Raw genomic sequence first — 19,352 nt, 5'->3', positions numbered from 1 at the left:
TAATATATCGAATATATCCTTTCAATCTTCCCCTTTTTGGTATTTGCCAAACAAACATAAAATTTAAAATTTTCAAGTGTGTGCTTCCCCTTGGTGTATGCATGATTTTTTAAAAATATTTTTGCACATACAGTTTGTGGGACTAAGCTTGATTCCTCTCTTAGGATAATTTGTTGAGTGACATTTATGACACTTTATTATGCTCTAATAATCTTTGAGTTGATTCATTTGTACTGAGGTTGTTATATGTTTTAATATGTTTTCTAGTATTTTTTGCATTCAGGCACTATTCAGGTAATCAGGTGAATTAGCATTGTTTTGGTGCTAATTTGGTGTCCAGGTGGTGTTGGAATAAAAGCTCGGCGAAAGCCGGCTCGAAGCAGCAAGATTTAAGAAGAAATATGAGTTTTCCCAGAAGGACGGCGCGCCCGTGCTGTGATAGCGCGTGGCCGCGCCGGGGTCCCAGAAATGCAGCGCGCCCGCAGTGTGATAACGCGCGCCCGTGCCGAGGCAGAATTTTAGAATCCTGCTTCTACTATAATTCTAAAAGGGAAGGCTTCCAGATTGTTGAGGGCTGCTATATAAATAACTTTAGGTCTTTTTTAATATATATCAAGTCAGAGACGGACCAGAGCGCAAGGAGAAGACGGCAAGAGATCTTTAGCACAATTCAACAAAGGCGAAGACGATCTAGTTTATTCTTGTGAATCTTTGTTTTGAGTTGTAAATTTCATGCTTGTTTCTTGTTTTGCTGAACCTATACTTTTGTTTGTACTTGGTTTTATTTATTCGTATAAATACTAAGTTTATTATATCATGTTTTCATCGGAACCTACGTTGATGATGAGTCCGTTTATGGGCTAATCGTTATCGTGGGGTTCTAGCGGATTTATTTATGGATTTCTCTAGTTAATTTGTTTGATGCCTTAGTATGTGGTGATTGTATGATATCCTAGTATTGGTTGTGCGTATTCATCTTATGAGCGTCGCGAACTTATAAGATAGTGTGTTAATTCTTAATGAAGCGAAAGTGAATTTAAGGATTTAGAACTTGCCATGCTAGCATAGGTTCATGTATTTGTTATGCATGATTCGTAGGTAATTTTAACCATCTTACTTGCCCTATGTAATCAAGATAGGTAACTTGTGCTTAAACCGTTATATTGTCAAATTCTATAGACATATAGGGTCTCAATATAATTGGTGCCTATTCAGCTTCTATCTCTTTTGTGGATGTCTGGTAGAATGGTACTCGTGCAACGAAAGTTGGCGTTGATCAGTTCGTGTTGTCTAATTAGTGTCATCACCATTGCATGCTAAGGTTAAGAATAATAAAGCTATTGAATGAAGTATTTAATGAAGTTAGAATCCCATGTTTGTCATATATATCAAGTCAGTCAATCTTATTCTCGTAGTTATATTTGTTAGCATAATTCTTAGTTATAAACAATCTCAATTTATTATAGTCTTAGCATTGGATAATAACCATACATTTTTGCTTAGGTGCATAAATTAGATAGTTAACCAATACAGTCTCTATGGGAATGAACTAGAAAAGATTATACACTACTTGCGAACTCGTATACTTGCGTGTATTATTAGCGCATGTTTAGCGACTAATAAGTTTTTGGCGCCGCTGCTGAGGAGTGCAGTGTTAATTTATAGTTTATGTGCTTTCCATTAGTGGTTGTTAAAGTTCATTGACTCGGACATTGTTACTTATTTGTTCCTTGTCTGGTTTCAGGTACTCTAGCGAGGGTGTATGCATACGCGTTCGCGTACTCGTAAAAGAACACTGGATAAAGCCGAGGAAGAACTTATGGTAGTTCGTAGGGAAGTTTTTGAGAAAGAAAAGAAGGTAGAAGAAGAAGAGAAAGTCGAAGAACCAGTTGTAGTAGTGATGGGAGATCAAGTAGAAAATTTGAAGGCTTTGATGGACTATTCTAAGCCTAAGATTAATGATATTCAGTCTAGCATCATCAGTCCAACCATCAGGGCTAACACTTTTGAGATCAAGTCAAGCACAATCCAGATGATACAGAACCCAACATGCACATCAGGGATTTCATCGAGATCTGCGACACTTTCAAATTCAACGATGTGAGTGAGGATGCTATTAAGCTACGACTCTTCCCATTTTCTCTGAGGGACAAAGCTAAGTGCTAGTTACATTCGCTACCAGCAGGGTCTATCACCACTTGGGAAGATCTTGCTCAAAAGTTTCTCACTAAATTCTTCCCCATGGTGAAGACTGCTGCAATCAGGAATGCTCTTACCCAGTTCGCGCAGCAAACTGGAGAATCTCTGTGTGAGCCTTGGGATCGATATAAGGAGATGCTAAGGAAGTGCCCACACCATGGCATGCCTGATTGGATGATTATTAACTGCTTCTACAATGGATTGGGTCCTACTTCTAGGCCCATGCTTGATGCAGCATCAGGAGGAGTCCTGTGGGCTAAAAACTACGATGAAGCTCATGAACTTATTAAACTGATGGCTGTAAATGAGTACCAGAATCCTTCCCAGAGACTGACTCAAGGGAAAGCTGCAGGAATTCTGGAATTGGACGCAGCAACTGCTATTGCTGCCCAACTTAAGGCTTTGACTATGAAGGTGGACACGTTGGCTAATTATGGAGTTAATCAAATCACTAGTGTCTGTGAGCTTTGTGCTGGTGCCCATGAGACTGATCAGTGTGCCATATTTAGTGAATCAGCTCAGTTCGTGAGCAATTTTCAGCGATCGCAGTAGCCTGTGCCAGCCACCTATGATCCTAATGACCGCATTCATCCTAATTTCAGTTAGAGCAACGCTCAGAATACGGTTCAACAGCCTTATCAGCAGTATCAAGCTAAACAGTATAACCCCCTCCTTTTCAGCAACCGCAGTATGCACCAAGACAGCAACTCCAGCCGCAACAAGCTAATGAAAAATCTGAATTAGAGGATTTAAAGCTTATGTGCAAGAGTTAAGCTGTTTCTATCAAGACCTTGGAAAATCATATTGGGTAAATTGCCAATGCTTTGCTAAATTGACAACCTGGTACATTGCCTAGTGACACTGAAGTACCAGGAAAGAGGGAAGCCAAGGAACATGTAAAGGCAATCACTTTGAGGTCTGGAAAGGTTGCGAATCCCGAACAAACTCAAGAGTTGACTGAAGAAGCTGGGGCTGAGAAAGAAGCGAAGCAGCAGGATGAAAAAGTAGAACCAAGGAAGACTACTGTTGAGCACACTCCGCCTGAGGGTAATACAGGGGAGAAACATATATATCCTCCACCGCCTTTTCCTAAGCGGCTGTAAAAGAAAAAGCTGGACAAGCAATTTGAGAAGTTTCTGGAGGTGTTCAAGAAACTTCATATCAACATACCTTTCGCTAAGGCTCTCGAGCATATGCCTAGTTATGCAAAGTTTATAAAAGGTATTCTCTCTCAAAATGTGAAGCTAAATGATTTAGTGATTGTCGCTCTCACGAAGAAATGCAGTGCTATGCTGCAACAAAAGTTACCTCCGAAGCTTAAAGATCCAGGAAGCTTCACTATTTCATGTACTATTGAAAAAGTGTCTTTTGATAGATGCTTATGTGACTTGGGAGCTAGCATCAATCTGATGCCCTTGTCAATCTTCAAGCAGTTGGACTTACCTGATCCCAAACCGACGTATATGACCTTGCAGTTGGCCGACCGTTCTATTACATATCTGCGAGGTATTGTGGAGGATGTCTTGGTCAAGGTTGATAAACTCATATTCTCTGCTGATTTTGTAATTCTTGATTTCGATGAGGATAAGAAGATTCCCATAATCTTGGGAAGACCTTTCTTGGCAACCGGCCGAACCTTGATAGATGTACAGAAGGGTGAGCTTACAATGCGAGTACTGGATCAAGATATGACTTTTAATGTGTTCAATGCTATAAAATTTCCTTCTGATAATGAGGAGTGCTTAAAAGTGGAGTTAGTCGATTCAGTGGTCACATCGGAACTTGATCAATTGCTAAGGTCTGATGCCTTAGAAAAAGCCTTATTGGGAAATTCAGACAGTGAAGATGACGAAGGTGAGGAGCAATTGCAATATTTGAATGCTTCTCCCTGGAAAAGGAAGATTGATATGCCTTTTATATCTCTTGGAATGGAAGAATTGAACAAAGCTCCTAAACGCCTCAAGCCTTCTATTGAGGAAGCTCCATCTCTTGAGCTTAAGCCTTTACCTGAGCATTTGAGGTATGCGTTTTTAGGTGATGCATCTACTTTGCCTGTTATTATTGTATCTGACCTTTCAGGTAGTGATGGGGAAAAGCTATTAAGGATTCTGAGAGAGTTCAAATCGGCAATTGGATGGACTATAGCGGATATCAAGGGGATCAGCCCTTCCTACTGTATGCATAAAATTCTTCTAGAGGAAGGTAGCAAGCCTACAATCGAGAAGCAAAGAAGACTTAATCCTATCATGAAGGAAGTAGTAAAGAAGGAAATTCTGAAGTGGCTAGATGCAGGGATCATATATCCTATCTCTAACAGTTTATGGGTAAGCCTGGTTCAATGTGTGCCAAAGAAAGGTGGAATTACTGTGTTAGCAAATGAGAAGAATGCGCTTATTCCTACACGGACAGTCACGAGGTGGAGAGTCTGCATGGACTATCAGAAGCTGAACAAAGCCACTAGGAAGGTCCACTTTCCATTGCCCTTCATTGATTAGATGCTTGACAGGTTGGCCGTTCATGAGTATTACTGTCTTCTGGATGGCTATTCGGGTTACAATCAGATTTGTATCGCTCCAGAAGATCAGGAGAAGACTGCCTTCACTTGTCCATTTGGTACTTTCGCCGTCAGATGAGTTTCTTTTGGTCTATGTGGTGCACCAGCAACATTTCAGAGATGTATGATGGCCATCTTTTCTGACATGATTGGTCAGAATATGGAGGTGTTCATGGACGACTTCTCAGTCTTTGGCGATTCTTTTGATGAATTCTTACAAAATCTTGAACATGTTCTCAAGAGGTGTGTTGAGACCAATCTAGTTCTCAATTGGGAGAAAAGTCATTTTATGGTGCGTCAGGGCATTATTCTTGGGCACAAGGTTTCTAATAAAGGTCTAGAGGTGGACAAAGCCAAGGTGGGGGTCATTGAGAATCTTCCTCCACCTATTTCTGTTAAGGGAATTCACAGTTTTCTTGGTCATGCGGGTTTCTACAGGCGTTTCATCAAGGACTTCTCGAAAATTTTAAAGCCTTTGTGCAGTCTGTTAGAGAAAGATGTTCCTTTTAAATTTGATGACGAGTGCCTTGCAGCTTTTGAGACATTGAAGAAGAGTTTAATCACGTCACTTGTCATAACTGCACCTGATTGGAATGAGCCTTTTGAGATGATGTGTGATGCAAGCGACTATGCAGTTGGAGCAGTTCTTGGGTAGAGGAAGAACAATATAACGACTCGTACATTTTTAATATCTAAATGTGTAATTATTGAGTGATCAAATAAATAAAATATGTGTATGGGTTTTTTCAGCCATGTATTGTTTAATTATTAGCTATGGGTGGTTAGTGGTTTACAAGGATTATTTGTATAATTGTTTGTTGAGCTGTATTGTTTTGTTGTTACTTGTAAACGTGGTTTTAGGGCAAATTTATTTGCATAAATATTTGGAATATCTCTAAAATTGCTTTTATAGTTTCATAATTACAATAATTATTTTTGGGATTTTATAAAATTTAGAAATAAATATTTCATCAATTATTTAGCCCCGTATGATTTTCTGATTTCATTTATTTATAAAATTTGTATTTAATTCCCAAATTCTTCAATTATTATGAAACTCTTATTTATTTAAGTTGGGAATATTCCGGGAATTTTAAAATTATTTTGGGGATTTTTGAGATAAATTTCACCCGCACGTTGATTCGTTTATTTGTTAAAAGCGGGTATAAACTTGCGTTTCAAAAGTTATTTTTAAATTACAAAATTTATGTTTTTTATAAACTGCGGGATATTTATAACATTATAAAACTATTTGGGTAATTTTCAGGTTAATTTACCTGCTCAATGGTTCGTTAAATCGCGAAATGAGGGTTCAAATGTGGGTTTATCGGGGGTACGTATTAATTTATTAACACGTGTCAATTGCCGATGAAACAAACAGAGGGGTGGCAGTTACTGATTGGCTGGTTCTTTTTGCTGTGTTAAATCAGAACCCAGGGTCATACATTCAGTTGCATTCGAGCATGTGGAGGAGGGGCTGAATCGATCCTGAACAGGGTCCATTTCTTCCTCCTTTCCCTGTCGATTACTTCCCTGTGGTTCTTCTTCTTGTCTAATCGGTAAGTTGAGCCGCATGTCCTTATGGTTCAGTCACCGCCTTCCTCCGATTTCCGGCTGGGATGGTGGCGTTTGTGGTGTATATACTTATATATATACATATATGGTTCAGGTATGGTTCAGTTCTGTGTGGTGGGACTTGACCCCTGTGTTTTGCTGCGATTTGTGCTTCCGGCTTGTGTTTTCCAGCCACCCGCGCGTGTATGCGCATGGTGGTGGTTTGGCATCTGTTGATTATTGCTACATCTCTTGTTTTCTTTCTTTTTGGCGATTTTCGCCATTGCTTTGTTACCACTGCGTGCTTGCACGTGCGTGTTGCTCTTTCGGGCTGCGTTTTTGGGCCTGTCACTTTGGGCCTTGTTATTGTTGGGCCTCTAGTGAGGCTAATTTGTGCAATTGGGTTGAATAGTATAAATTCTGATTTAATTCCTTTTATTGCAGGGATTTTTTGAATAAATATTCGTGATATTAATTATTCGTGCAGGAATAGTTTTAAAATAATCGGTGGAATTTACGTTGGAAACCCGAAATATCGGGTACCAGTAAATTTTACCGCTATCCGCGATGAATTTCGATGAGCGGACGGTGGACCGTGATGAATTAATTTTGAGTCCTAAATTATGAAACAAATAATTAGTTTATAAAATTATTTTTCGGTATGATAATTAGTTATTGTAAATCGAAGTCGGGCACATAATTTGGATTATGATTGGTGGTTATTGTTTGATTGCCTGATTGATTGGTTATTCTGACGTCGATTGTATTCGACGGGTAGTCCGATAAATGAAGGAGACGCTGCCCGATTTTTCGGAAGCGTATCCTGTGAAATATCGGAAATACCACTCGAATGTAAAAAGTTATATAGTTATAAATAAATATTTTGTATAATATAACTGACAACTTATTTCCTAAAATGACGAGTATATGCATTTTCCGAAATGAATATTAAATCGGGTTTTGAGTATGTGAATCTTGAAGGTTACGTGTATTATAGTAACATATATTAGTACGAGTCGGGTTTTGGTATCGTAGGGGTAGGATGTTAGCGAGGATATGTCAAGCATACCTAGACGCCTAACGTAGGGTATTTCGGCTTTGTAGGTTCTAGTCGAAGGACTCAAGAATTGATATCGAACTAAGATGATCTAGTGATCAGTCGACAAGTGCAGCGAGGTCCCCAAGCGAAGAACCCTGAGAGTGTTGGATATTATCTTGAGATAGATTGCTGTGAATCAGGGATGTCTTCTAATGAGACAGTCATTTTTCCATGAAAGCCCGAACGTTCGAGTCTATCAAAAATCAGTCAGTGATAGTCGTAAAGCTCTGCAAGGCAAGTACCCCTGACCATTCTTTTATGGTTCAGTATGTATGAATAGCAAAATGTTTTATTTTCATAATGGAACAGAAATGTTTTAAGTTACGTATCTCCTGTAGTTATAAATCACTATTTTCAAATTATTTTGGGGAAAAGTAACTTCGAAAGGTACTTATCTCGAAGGAAATGATTTGCGAACTGGATTTTATATGTGTGCTGGTTAAATAAATGATTTTGAAATGAGATAGGTACAAGTGTTTTGAAAACTGGATAAAACGATCAGATATGGGATACATAGGGGCCAGAGTAGGCCTATTGAGGTGGCGTAAGAGGCTAATTCGGTTGCGCGCAATATATAACCGATTAGTCCAGCATGTCAGAGACCTAGCTAGTCTCTGAGTTCTGTAACAGGTATATAGGATGGCAGTGAGAGCCGTCCAGTATTGATAGCCTGATCAGCTGTCTTCACATATCCGTAAGTATCAGATTTGGCTTTATAATTCTCGTAACGAAATAAGTAAGTTATATAGTGGATTTGGAAATGAAAATGGCTTACTAGAATTAAACTCTGGTATTTGTACACAACACACTACTATGTTTCTTATGTTGAAAGCATGCTAGTTTTGAGTATCCAGTTATGAATGTTTTACATGTTTTGCAAGCGAACTATAATCTCTGTTCCTATCACTGCTTTATTATAAACTGATTTACTTGTTATTCATATAGTGGTACTGCTGAGCAATTGATTGCTCACCCTTGCAGAATGTTTTATATATGTATTGCAGATGCCTAGGAGATTCTTCCGCGGTAGTCAGGGCGGAGTTCCAGTTTCTTTTGCGTCAGGCTCCTCTAAGGCAGTTGTGTTGGACCAAAGAAGGTATGTTGAGTTGCTGTATTAAGATAGTATTGTTCAGATTATCGTTATAGGTTAGTTTATATATTAAGTGTAACCTAATTCATACTTAAATTTGGAAAAGGTCTTGGTAAAGGGGGTCGTAGTTGTGTATTATTAATGATTTGGATTGAATTATGACTGTTATTTTTGTTGTTGGTGATGTCAACTCCTGACCCCGAGGTTGAGGCCGTCACAGTTGGTATCAGAGCTATAGGTTTGAGTCCCTGATTTAGGTTAAGAATGGAGTCAAAAGAGTGCAAGAAGGTTTATGTGTAGATGTGAGTCAGGAACTCAATCAGAGGAGCAAGCCTATGAGTTTAGTCTTCGGTTTCGGAAATGTAACCCTGACGTTTATTGAGGATTTACTGGAACTGCCCTAACCTAGAGTACATTTCCTTCGTATATGTATTATTAGTAACGTTCGATAGAGATTTCTAGTTTTTCTCTCGAGAAAATGAGTCTGATTGCGAGGATTCAGTGTTGAGCGGGCCCTTGTTGTGTCAGCCGAGAAGGCGCCAACGTTATTTCTAAATATCGCATTTTATGTGTCAAGGAGTGTTGTTAGACAGAATGTGTGACCTTGGTGAGTTCGGATAGCATGATAATAGTCAGGGGCTACTATGACGACCAAGTTTATAGTGAATGTGGATCAGAACAGGAGTTGGTATCTTTAAACCCTTCTCTTTCTTTCTTGAAATGTATTTTGTTTCCAGAATAATTGTTTCCTAATCCATAAGTTGCTTATTTTCCTGTGAGAAAGTTGTGAACCCGAAGTAAGCTACTTAGGGTTCTGTTGATCTCATTATAAATCAGATTCTTTCTTTCTGTTTGTGAATTTCTTATTTGAACATTGTTTCTTTCCTCGGTGACTTTTTCGGATGATTGGGGCAAACAATGCATATGAATTGACTATTTGTCTGTGTGACAAAAGGGTCTGGTGGGACGCCACCGAGTTATGTGTTGTGACTGCGGTACTAAGACTGGCCATCATATGTACTTGTATGGTTGCTCTCAGTCATACCTATGTTTTCTTCTCTTGTCCTCCCTGTATTATTGATTCTTTGATTTTGAAATTTAATTTGAAATCCTGAAGTAGCGAATTGTTAGTAGCTTTTATAATTAGACAGTCCTGGTTATTGAAAGTAAATGAGAGTTGACTGTCTGGAGGAAATAGAAGATTTATATAGGATTGCTAGCTATTTTAGAAACGATAATAGTAGAGAGGATTCATGATTCGATATTGAAGGTTGCGGTTTTAGAAAAGTTAACCTTGTGAAAGATAGGTTAAGGGTAGGAGATAAGAAGTCGCCTTAGGAGGACGGGTAATTCAGTGATTGATGAACCACTTGAGGGTGATAAGAAATCATCCCTGAAGAAAAGGTTGGTTGGAATTTAGACTATGGTGCCTGGAAGAGTTTAGCATTCCTTAAAATTGACCTGATTTATTAGTTCGTTCAATATAGGTGGGTGATATAGCCAGTCAAGTCTTGTGATATATTAAAGTTGATGTGGTAATTGAGTAGTGGCGGGAAGTTTGTTGGTTGTTGTTATATTGAGGAGTCGTGTGGCAGCGCTTAGTTTTCTTGTATTTAGTTTTCCTTAACTGTTATTGATTCTGCTACTGTCATTGTTGCTATGATTGCTAGTGCTATTAATCTAGATTTCTTTTGTAAATGGACCCCGATATTAAGGACCTGGGTATTTTATTGGGCATCATTTTCCTGATGCAGGTGCACCGTTAAAACGGTGATATCTTTTGTCAAACATTTTGTTATGTCTTGAATAAACTCATTTATATATTCCAGGAAAATGCCACCCAAGAAAGCTACCCAGTCTAAAGAAAATAATAGTAGTTTTGCAGAGGGTCCAACTATAAATGAAATTCCATATTTGTTGCACCAGCAGTAGCGACAATACTTGCGGTTAATCTAACAAGTTCAGCATCGGTAACTACTTTTGCAGCAGCAACAACAAGGACTGAATTAAAGTACTAGTTTTAAATCTTTCTAGAGTGTCAAACCCCCTGAGTTTAAAGGTGAACCTAATCTAGTAACTGCTGAAGCATGATTAAAAGAGATGGAGAAAGCTTTTAACCTTGTCCGAGGAAGCGATAATTTTAAGACTAATTATGCAAGTTATGTCTTAAAAAATGAAGCGAATTACTGGTGGGAGTCAACCAGAGCATTAGTAGGAGAAGGCCCTGTTTTATGGGCTAGGGTTGCTGAGTTGTATTGGAAGAGTATTTCCCAGGTTCTGTGAGAAGTCAAATGGAGATTAAATTTCTAGGATTGAAGCCTGGAATTCGTAGTGGAGTGGTGGCATTACAATTTAAGACGTATTCTTCCGTAGTTCAAGCCGCCTTAGTAATTGAATTTGATCAAAAGTTAGCCGCTAGAGAAAAAGAAGATAAGAAGTGAAAGATATATGATATGGAAGAAGCATTAGGTTAAGAGGAATCCAACCAGAAGTCTCAAAAAAAGGTTGGAAGAAGTAAGAATAAAGAATTTAGAGGGAAAAGTATTTCTTTAAATAGGATTAGTAATACCTCAGCCAACTCTAATTAAGCCAAGTCGGTTAAGTCGCCTATATCGGAGTATAAGCAATGTGATAAGAGGCATGATGGAAGGTGTAAGGTAATTGCTGAATGTTTCAGGTGTGGATAGAAAGGACACTACGCGTTAGAATGTAAGGTGGAAAACCTAGGAGTCATCTATTACCACTATGGCAAAGTGAGGCATGTTGCCAATAACTGTGGAAGTGCTTCTCGAGATAGCATGGGAGGTAGTGTATCGAAAGGTTTGACATCCAATACAGCCAAGGCTAAGACTTATAGTAAGAATAAAAGATCAACTGCTCAAGACCCTGACAAGGAACCAGGGCACTGATTGATTACCAGAAGAAGTAAATAGTAATATCTATGGAAGTTAACAATAGGATGAGTAACAAAGGGCATTAACAAGAATATAAGGCATGACTAGCGCATGTAAAAGATAATAATAAGAAAGTATCTAAGTTGAAAAGAATCCAAACAACAAGTGAGATCCCAAAGGTTTTATCGAATGACTTATCAGGATTACTTCGGAACATAAGAGATAATTTCTCAGTGTTTACTGTACAGAGTCGGGCTGGTGTCAAAAGTCCGGATCTTATGAACCAGTAGGAATCAAGTAATTAGTTAAGGAAACTTCAGGATTGGGAGATAAAAGAATAATGAGACGAGGTGTATTCCGTGTTGTGTACCGATGTGGTTTATAGGAAAGAAGAATGGATGTATGAAGATTACATGCTGATTATCAGAAGTTGAAAAGTTTGAGTAATAAATAATTATCCTGGAGTGGCTGGAGGCAAGTGGAACGAAATATTTAGTTTGATAATGATAAAAGTTATTAGAAAGAGAAGTGAGCATACCAGATATAGCTCTCTGGGGGTGCACCAGTGCTGTTGTTAGGAAAGAGGAATGAAATTATTAGGTTGTGTACTGATTATCGGGAGTTTGATAAAATAATAAATAAGACTACGTAACCTCTATAAAGATTTGGTTACTTATGTGACCTAATTCAAGGAGTGTGTGATTTCTACGGGATTGACTTAAGATACAGCCGAGGACATGTCAAAGATTGCGATTAGAATGAATTATGAGCATTACAAGTTTTAGTGATATTATGCGGAGTAATAAGTGCATCATTTGTCTATAAGAAATCAAGGGACATGGTGTATTAGGAGTACTTGGAAACGCAAATTGTATTTATTGATAACAACCAAGGCTATCTAAGGATTAAGAAAGTCGGAGTAGAACGCCCAAGGATTTCCCTACGAAGATTGAAAAGGGAGCAACTATATATTAAAATTTTCAGGTATAAAATTTTGGTTGAGATTATTAAAAGATTATGATATCCTATTAACGACCATTTAGGCAAAGCCGGTATAGTAATAGATGCTTTGAGTAGAAGAAAAGAATTGAACGCGATTAAGATTCCTGAGGAAATTGAAAAGAGTAAAAGTTGGAGTTCGAATACCGAAAGGTGATAAAAAAATGAATATATGAAATTACTTTCTAGCCTAGATGGACGAGAATGAGTAAGAGGTGTTTGAATGTTAGAACTAAGTTGAAAATGGGTACTACTTATCATCTTTAGATGAATGGTCAAAATGAGAAGATGATTCAGACAATATAAGAAATGTGGAGAGTATATGTGTTGTGTTTATAAAGGAAACTGAAGTAATCACCTACTATAAATTGAGTTTTCTATGCTCAAAGAGAGAAAGCGGATTTGCATCGAAAGAGTATGAATATATAGAATGAGGATCGGGGTATAGGCGAAACTTTTACCCTGAAAGAGATTTGTTAAGTTTGAACAGAAGGGACAAGTTGAGTCCTCAATATAATGAATCATTCGAGGTGTTGATAAATATAGGTAAAGTTGCCATGAATTGTCGTGGCTGCTGCAGTTGCAGTATATATATATATAATGTGTCTTGCATATCAATATTAAGGTGATATGTATCTGATTCGGACCAAGTTATTGATTAGGAGCCAATGTGCTCTTATCCAAAATTATTCTGCGTGGAATGATTGATCCAAATTCTGGATCGTTAAGAGCGAGTTCTTAGAAATGAGTTTATATCCGTAGCGAGTACGTGTTGAATAAATCCTTGAGTCGAAGAGTCTACCTGGAAGTTATAATCGAAATTGCTTGACAAATATCCTCACTTATTTAGTTAAGTCAGATTCTGAGGACATAATCTTTTTAAGGGGGGAAGGATATAACGACTCATATACTTTTAATATCTAAATATGTAATTATTGAGTGATCAAATAAATAAAATATATGTATGGGTTTTGTCGGCCTTGTATTGTTTAATTATTAGCTATGGGTGGTTAGTGGTTTACAAGGATTATTTGTATAATTGCTTGTTGAGCTGTATTATTTTGTTGTTACTTGTAAACGTGGTTTTAGGGCAGATTTATTTGCATAAATATTTGGAATGTCTCTAAAATTGCTTTTATAGTTTCATAATTACAATAATTATTTTTGGGATTTTATAAAATTTAGAAATCAATATTTCATCAATTATTTAGCCCTGTACGATTTTCTAATTTCATTTATTTGTAAAATCTGTATTTAATTCCCGAATTCTTCAATAATTATGAAAATCATATTTATTTAAGTTGGGAATATTCCGGGAATTTTAAAATTATTTTGGGGATTATTGAGATTAATTTCACCCGCACGTTGATTCACTTATTTGTTAAAAGCGGGTATAAACTTGTGTTTCAAAAGTTATTTTTAAATTACGAAATTTACGTTTTTTATAAACTATGGGATATTTATAACATTATAAAACTATTTGGGTAATTTTCAGGTTATTTTACCCGCACAATGATTCGTTAAATCGCGAAATGAGGATTAAAAATGTCGGTTTAGCGGGGGTACGTATTAATTTATTAACACGTGTCAATTGCTGATGAAACAAACAGAGGGGTGGCAGTTACTGATTGGCTGGTTCTTTTTGTCGTGTTAAATCAGATTCCAGGGTCATACATTCAGTTGCATTCGAGCATGTGGAGGGGGGGCTGAATCGATCCTGTACAAGGTCAATTTCTTCCTCCTTTCCCTGTCGATTACTTCCCTGTGGTTCTTCTTCTTGTCTAATCGGTAAGTTGCGCCTCCTGTCCTTATGGTTCAGTCGCCGCCTTCCTCCAATTTCCGGCTGGGATGGTGGCGTTTGTGGTGTATATACTTATATATATACATATATGGTTCGGGTATGGTTCAGTTCTGTGTGATGGGACTTGACCCCTGTGTTTTGCTGTGATTTGTGCTTCCGACTTGTGTTTTTCGGCCACCCGCGCGTGTATGCGTGTGGTGGTGGTTTGGCATCTGCTGATTCTTGCTGCATCTCTTGTTTTCTTTCTTTTCGGCGATTTTCGTCGTTGCTTTGTTACCACTGCGTGCTTGCACACGCGTGTTGCTCTTTCGGGCTGCATTTTTAGGCCTGTCACTTTGGGCCTTGTTATTGTTGGGCCTCTACTGAGGCTAATTTGTGCAGTTGGGTTGAATAGTATAAATTCTGATTTAATTCCTTATATTGCAAAGATTATTTGAATAAATATTCGTGATATTAATTATCCGTGCAGGAATAGTTTTAAAATAATCGGTGGAATTTACGTTGGAAACCCGAAATTTATTGGGTACCAGTAAATTTTACCGCCGTCCGCGATGAATTTCGATGAGCGGACGGTGGACCGTGATGAATTAATTCTGAGTCCTAAATTATAAAACAAATAATTAGTTTATAAAATTATTTTTCGGTACGATAATTAGTTATTTTAAATCGAAGTCGGGCACATAATTTGGATTGTGATTGGTGGTTGTTTGATTGCCTGATTGATTGGTTATTCTGACGTCGATTGTATTCGACGGGTAGTCCGATAAATGAAGGAGACGCTGCCCGATTTTTCGGAAGCGTATCCTGTGAAATATCGGAAGTTATATAGTTATAAATAAATATTTTGTATAACATAACTGACAACTTGTTTCCTAAAATGATGAGTATATGCGTTTTCCAAAAATGAATATTGAATCGAGTTTTGAGTATGTGAATCCTGAAGGTTACGTGTATTATCGTAATATATATTAGTACTAGTCGGGTTTTGATATCGTAGGGGTAGGATGTTAGCGAAGATATGTGAAGCATACCTAGACGCCTAACGTAGGGTATTTCGGCTCTGTAGGTTCTAGTCGAAGGACTCAAGAATTGATATCGAACTAAGATAACCTAGTGATCAGTCGACAAGTGTAGCGAGGTCCCCAAGCGAAGAACCCTGAGAGTCTTGGATATTATCTTGAGATAGATTGCTGCGAATCAGGGATGTCTTCTAATGAGACAGTCATTTTTCCATGAAAGCCCGAACGTTCGAGTCTATCAAAAATCAGTCAGTGATAGTCGTAAAGCTCTGCAAGGCAAGTACCCCTGACCATTCTTTTATGGTTCAGTACGTATGAATAGCTAAATGTTTTATTTTCATAATGGAACAGAAACGTTTTAAGTTACGTATCCCCTGTAGTTATAAATCACTGTTTTCAAATTGTTTTGGGGAAAAGTAACTTCAAAAGGTACCTATCTCGAAGCAAATAATTTGCGAACTGGATTTTATATATGTGCTTGTTAAAATAAATGATTTTGAAATGATATAGGTACACGTGTTTTGAAAACTGATAAAACGATCAGATATGGGATACATTGGGGCCAAAGTAGGCCTATTGAGGTGGCGTAAGAGGCTAATTCGGTTACGCGCAATATATAACCGATTAGTCCAGCAGGTCAGATACCTAACTAGTCTCTGAGTTCCGGAACAGGTATATAGGATGGCAGTGAGAGCCGTCCAGTGTTGATAGCCTGATCAGCTGTCTTCACATATCCGTAAGTATCTGATTTGGCTTTGTGATTCTCGTAACGGAACAAGTAAGTTATATAGTGGATTTGGAAATGAAAATGGCATGCTAGAATTAAACTCTGGTATTTGTACACAGCACCTACTACATTTGTTATGTTGAAAGCATGCTAGTTTTGAGTATCCAGTTATGAATGTTTTACATGTTTTGCAAGCAAACTATAATCTCTGTTCCTATCACTGCTTTATTATAAACTGATTTACTTGTTATTCATATAGTGGTACTGCTAAGCAATTAATTGCTCACCCTTGCAGAATATTTTATATATATATTGCAGATGCCTAGGAGATTCTTCCGCGGTAGTCAGGGCAGAGTTCCAGTTTCTTTTGTGTCAGGCTCCTCTGAGGCAGTTGTGTTGGACCCAAGAAGGTCTATTGAGTTGTTGTATTAAGATAGTATTGTTCAGATTATCGTTATAGGTTAGTTTTATATTAAGTGTAACCAAATTCATACTTAAACCTGGAAAAGGTCTTGGTAAAGGGGGTCGTAGTTGTGTATTATTAATGATTTGGATTGAATTATGACTATTATTTTTGTTGTTGGTGATGTCAACTCCTGACCCCGGGGTTGAGGCCGTCACAAATAACATATTTCATGTAGTCTACTACGCTAGTAAGACTCTAAATGGTGCTCAACTGAATTATACTACTACTGAGAAATAACTTTTGGCTATTGTCTATGGTTTTGAGAAATTTCGATCTTACCTACTTGGGACTAAGGTGACAGTTTTCAGTGATCACGCCGCCATTCGACATCTCGTCTCAAAGAAGGACTCGAAGCCTAGATTGATTCGATGGGTTCTTTTGCTCCAAGAATTTGAACTAGAGATCAAGGACATAAAAGGAACTGAAAATCAAGTTGATGATCATCTCTCGCGTTTAGAGAATCCTAATGCTACTTCATTGGATAAGACATTGATAAATGAGTTTTTTCCGGACGAGCATCTATTTGTAGTGCAGGAAGAAGAGCCGTGGTTTGCAGACATTGTGAACTACCTTGTGAGTAATATCATGCCTCCCGACTTATCTTATGCTCAAAGGAAGAAGTTTTTTCATGAAGTGAAGTGGTATATGTGGGATGAGCCGTTTCTTTTTCGCCAAGGAGCTGACCAAATAATCAGGAGATGTATTCCTTACAGTGAAACGGGGGGGGGATCTTCCGAGATTGTCACTCAACGGCGTATGGAGGACATTATGGTGGAGAAAAGACAGTAGCTCGTGTTCTTCAAGTAGGTTTCTTTTGGCCAACATTGTTAAAAGATGCTCATCAGTTCATTTTGAAATGTGATCAATGTCAACGTGTGGGTAATATGTCTAAAAGGGATGAGATGCCTCTTAATGTGCTTCTCGAGGTTGAGGTCTTCGATGTATGGGGAATTGACTTCATGGGGCCATTTGTCTCGTCTTGTAATAATCAGTATATCTTGTTGGCAGTTGATTATGTATCGAAATGGGTTGAAGTTAAGGCGTTGCCAACAAACGATCCGAAAGTGGTGTTGAATTTTTTGCACAAGCAGATATTCACAAGGTTTGTAACTCCAAGAGTCATAATCAGTGATGAGGGGTCGCATTTTTGCAATCGCAAGTTCACTGCCATGATGAAAAGGTATAATGTGAATCATCGCATCGCTACGTCTTATCATCCTCAGACAAATGGTCAAGTTGAGGTATCTAACAGAGAGATCAAGCGTATTTTGGAGAAAGTGGTATGTCCATCAAGGAAGGATTGGTCTTTGAAACTTGATGAAGTTGTTTGGGCGTATAGAATAGCATATAAGACTCCATTGGGAATGTCGTCATTTCAGTTGGTTTATGGTAAGGGGTGTCATTTGCCTATGGAGCTCGAGCATAAAGCATATTGAGCTTTGAAGAAATTGAAGCTGGACTTGGATGCAGCTAGAAAGAAGAGGATGCTTCAGTTGAATGAACTTGATGAGTTTCGACTTCAAACTTATGAGAACAACAAGATGTATAAGGAGAAAGTCAAGAGGTGGCACGATCGTGGTCTAGTGCTCCAGAAATTTGTGCCAGGGCGACAAGTTCTTTTATTCAACTCTCGTCTCCCTCTTTTTCCTGGAAAGTTGAAGTCAAGATGGTCAGGGCCCTTCATAATCAAAACTGTGTTTCCACATGGAGTGGTGGAAATTTTTGAGGATGATCCGGGCCAAGCATTCAAGGTAAATGGTCAACGGTTGAAGCATTATTATGGTAATATGGCAAACCGCGAGGTGGTTAGTGTCGTTTTATTGTCTACTTGATCTTGAGATTCTACGTTGAGCTAGCGACGTAAAAGAAGCGCTTCTTGGGAGGCAACCCAAGTTTGTTGTACATTAATAAGTAGAGGAAGCAAGAAGAAAAGAGAAAATCACAAAAAAAATCAAAAAAATGGAAAAATTCGGATCTGACTACAGAAGCCTGGCGCACCCGCGCTGTCCCAGCGCGCGGCCGCGCCATTTACACAGAAACACCGCGCGCCCGCGCTGTTATAGTGCGCGATCGCGCCATTTTCTGAAAACTTTTGAGTTTTAATGAAGAATGTTACATGTAACGACCGAGAAAATTATGCTTGTATTATTATGTGATTAAATGTGTTGAGTCATAAAGCCCTAACTGCTATGTGCTACGCATTGTCTCTTTCGATTGGAATGTGTTTCGAGTATTTATTGAATGTTTTATTATAAGTTATAGGTTTTATATCAAAATCCGTACAGATCAAACAGTGTTTTAAAAGCCCGTATTTCAAACAAAATCATTGGCCCTATTTTGCCAAAAATGACCTATACCATATCGCTATTCTGAACCCCTAGACGTTTTACAAATTTACCTTTTTCACGAAAAACGACTTTTCCGGACCCCTTCGGGAGTCAAAAACCCCACTATGATCATGAAATTATCAAACATCATTTTTATTTGCATCTTTGTAATATTCACAATTTTTGGGAATTTTTGGCATATATTTTGTATTTATTGGATAATTAAAAATTCATAATTGATACCCAAAAATTATAAAAATTGGGGCCAAATATTTTTATTAGATGTGTAATTGGACCCTTAATTTTATTTAGGGGTATTATTTTCATAAATATAAATAGTTGGATTAATAGTAGTTATTCATTAATTAATTAGTAAAAATCAGAAAAATCAAGAAATTGAGTTTGTTGGTGAAGAACACTCAAGGAATTAAACCTAAGATTTGAAGGTGATTCTGTCAACCAAATCCTTCATGTAAGTAGTCATTGCAAAACTTATTCGATCTAGTTTATGATTCTGCTATCAATTTCAGTTATTAATTACTCAATTTTTTATTTGTGATTTTCGGGTTTTATGTTGAATTCGGGTTTTGAGTTTGGTTGACTGTTTGATGTTTGTGTTAATA

The 19,352-nt window shown here is 37.8% G+C and overlaps 1 non-coding gene across 1 annotated transcript; it reads right to left on the bottom strand.

The window, feature by feature from the left end:
- Nucleotides 1-2,256: 2,256 nt before the first annotated feature.
- LOC141676358 (small nucleolar RNA R71) lies at nt 2,257-2,363 on the bottom strand. Its single transcript, XR_012556953.1, has one exon. It is a non-coding gene; the product is annotated as a small nucleolar RNA R71 (small nucleolar RNA).
- Nucleotides 2,364-19,352: the final 16,989 nt, after the last annotated feature.

The sequence above is a fragment of the Apium graveolens genome, chromosome 7 (genome assembly GCF_009905375.1).
Source record: "Apium graveolens cultivar Ventura chromosome 7, ASM990537v1, whole genome shotgun sequence".
NCBI classification, from domain to species: Eukaryota; Viridiplantae; Streptophyta; class Magnoliopsida; order Apiales; family Apiaceae; genus Apium; species Apium graveolens.
This window is presented reverse-complemented; position numbering and strand designations above follow the sequence as displayed.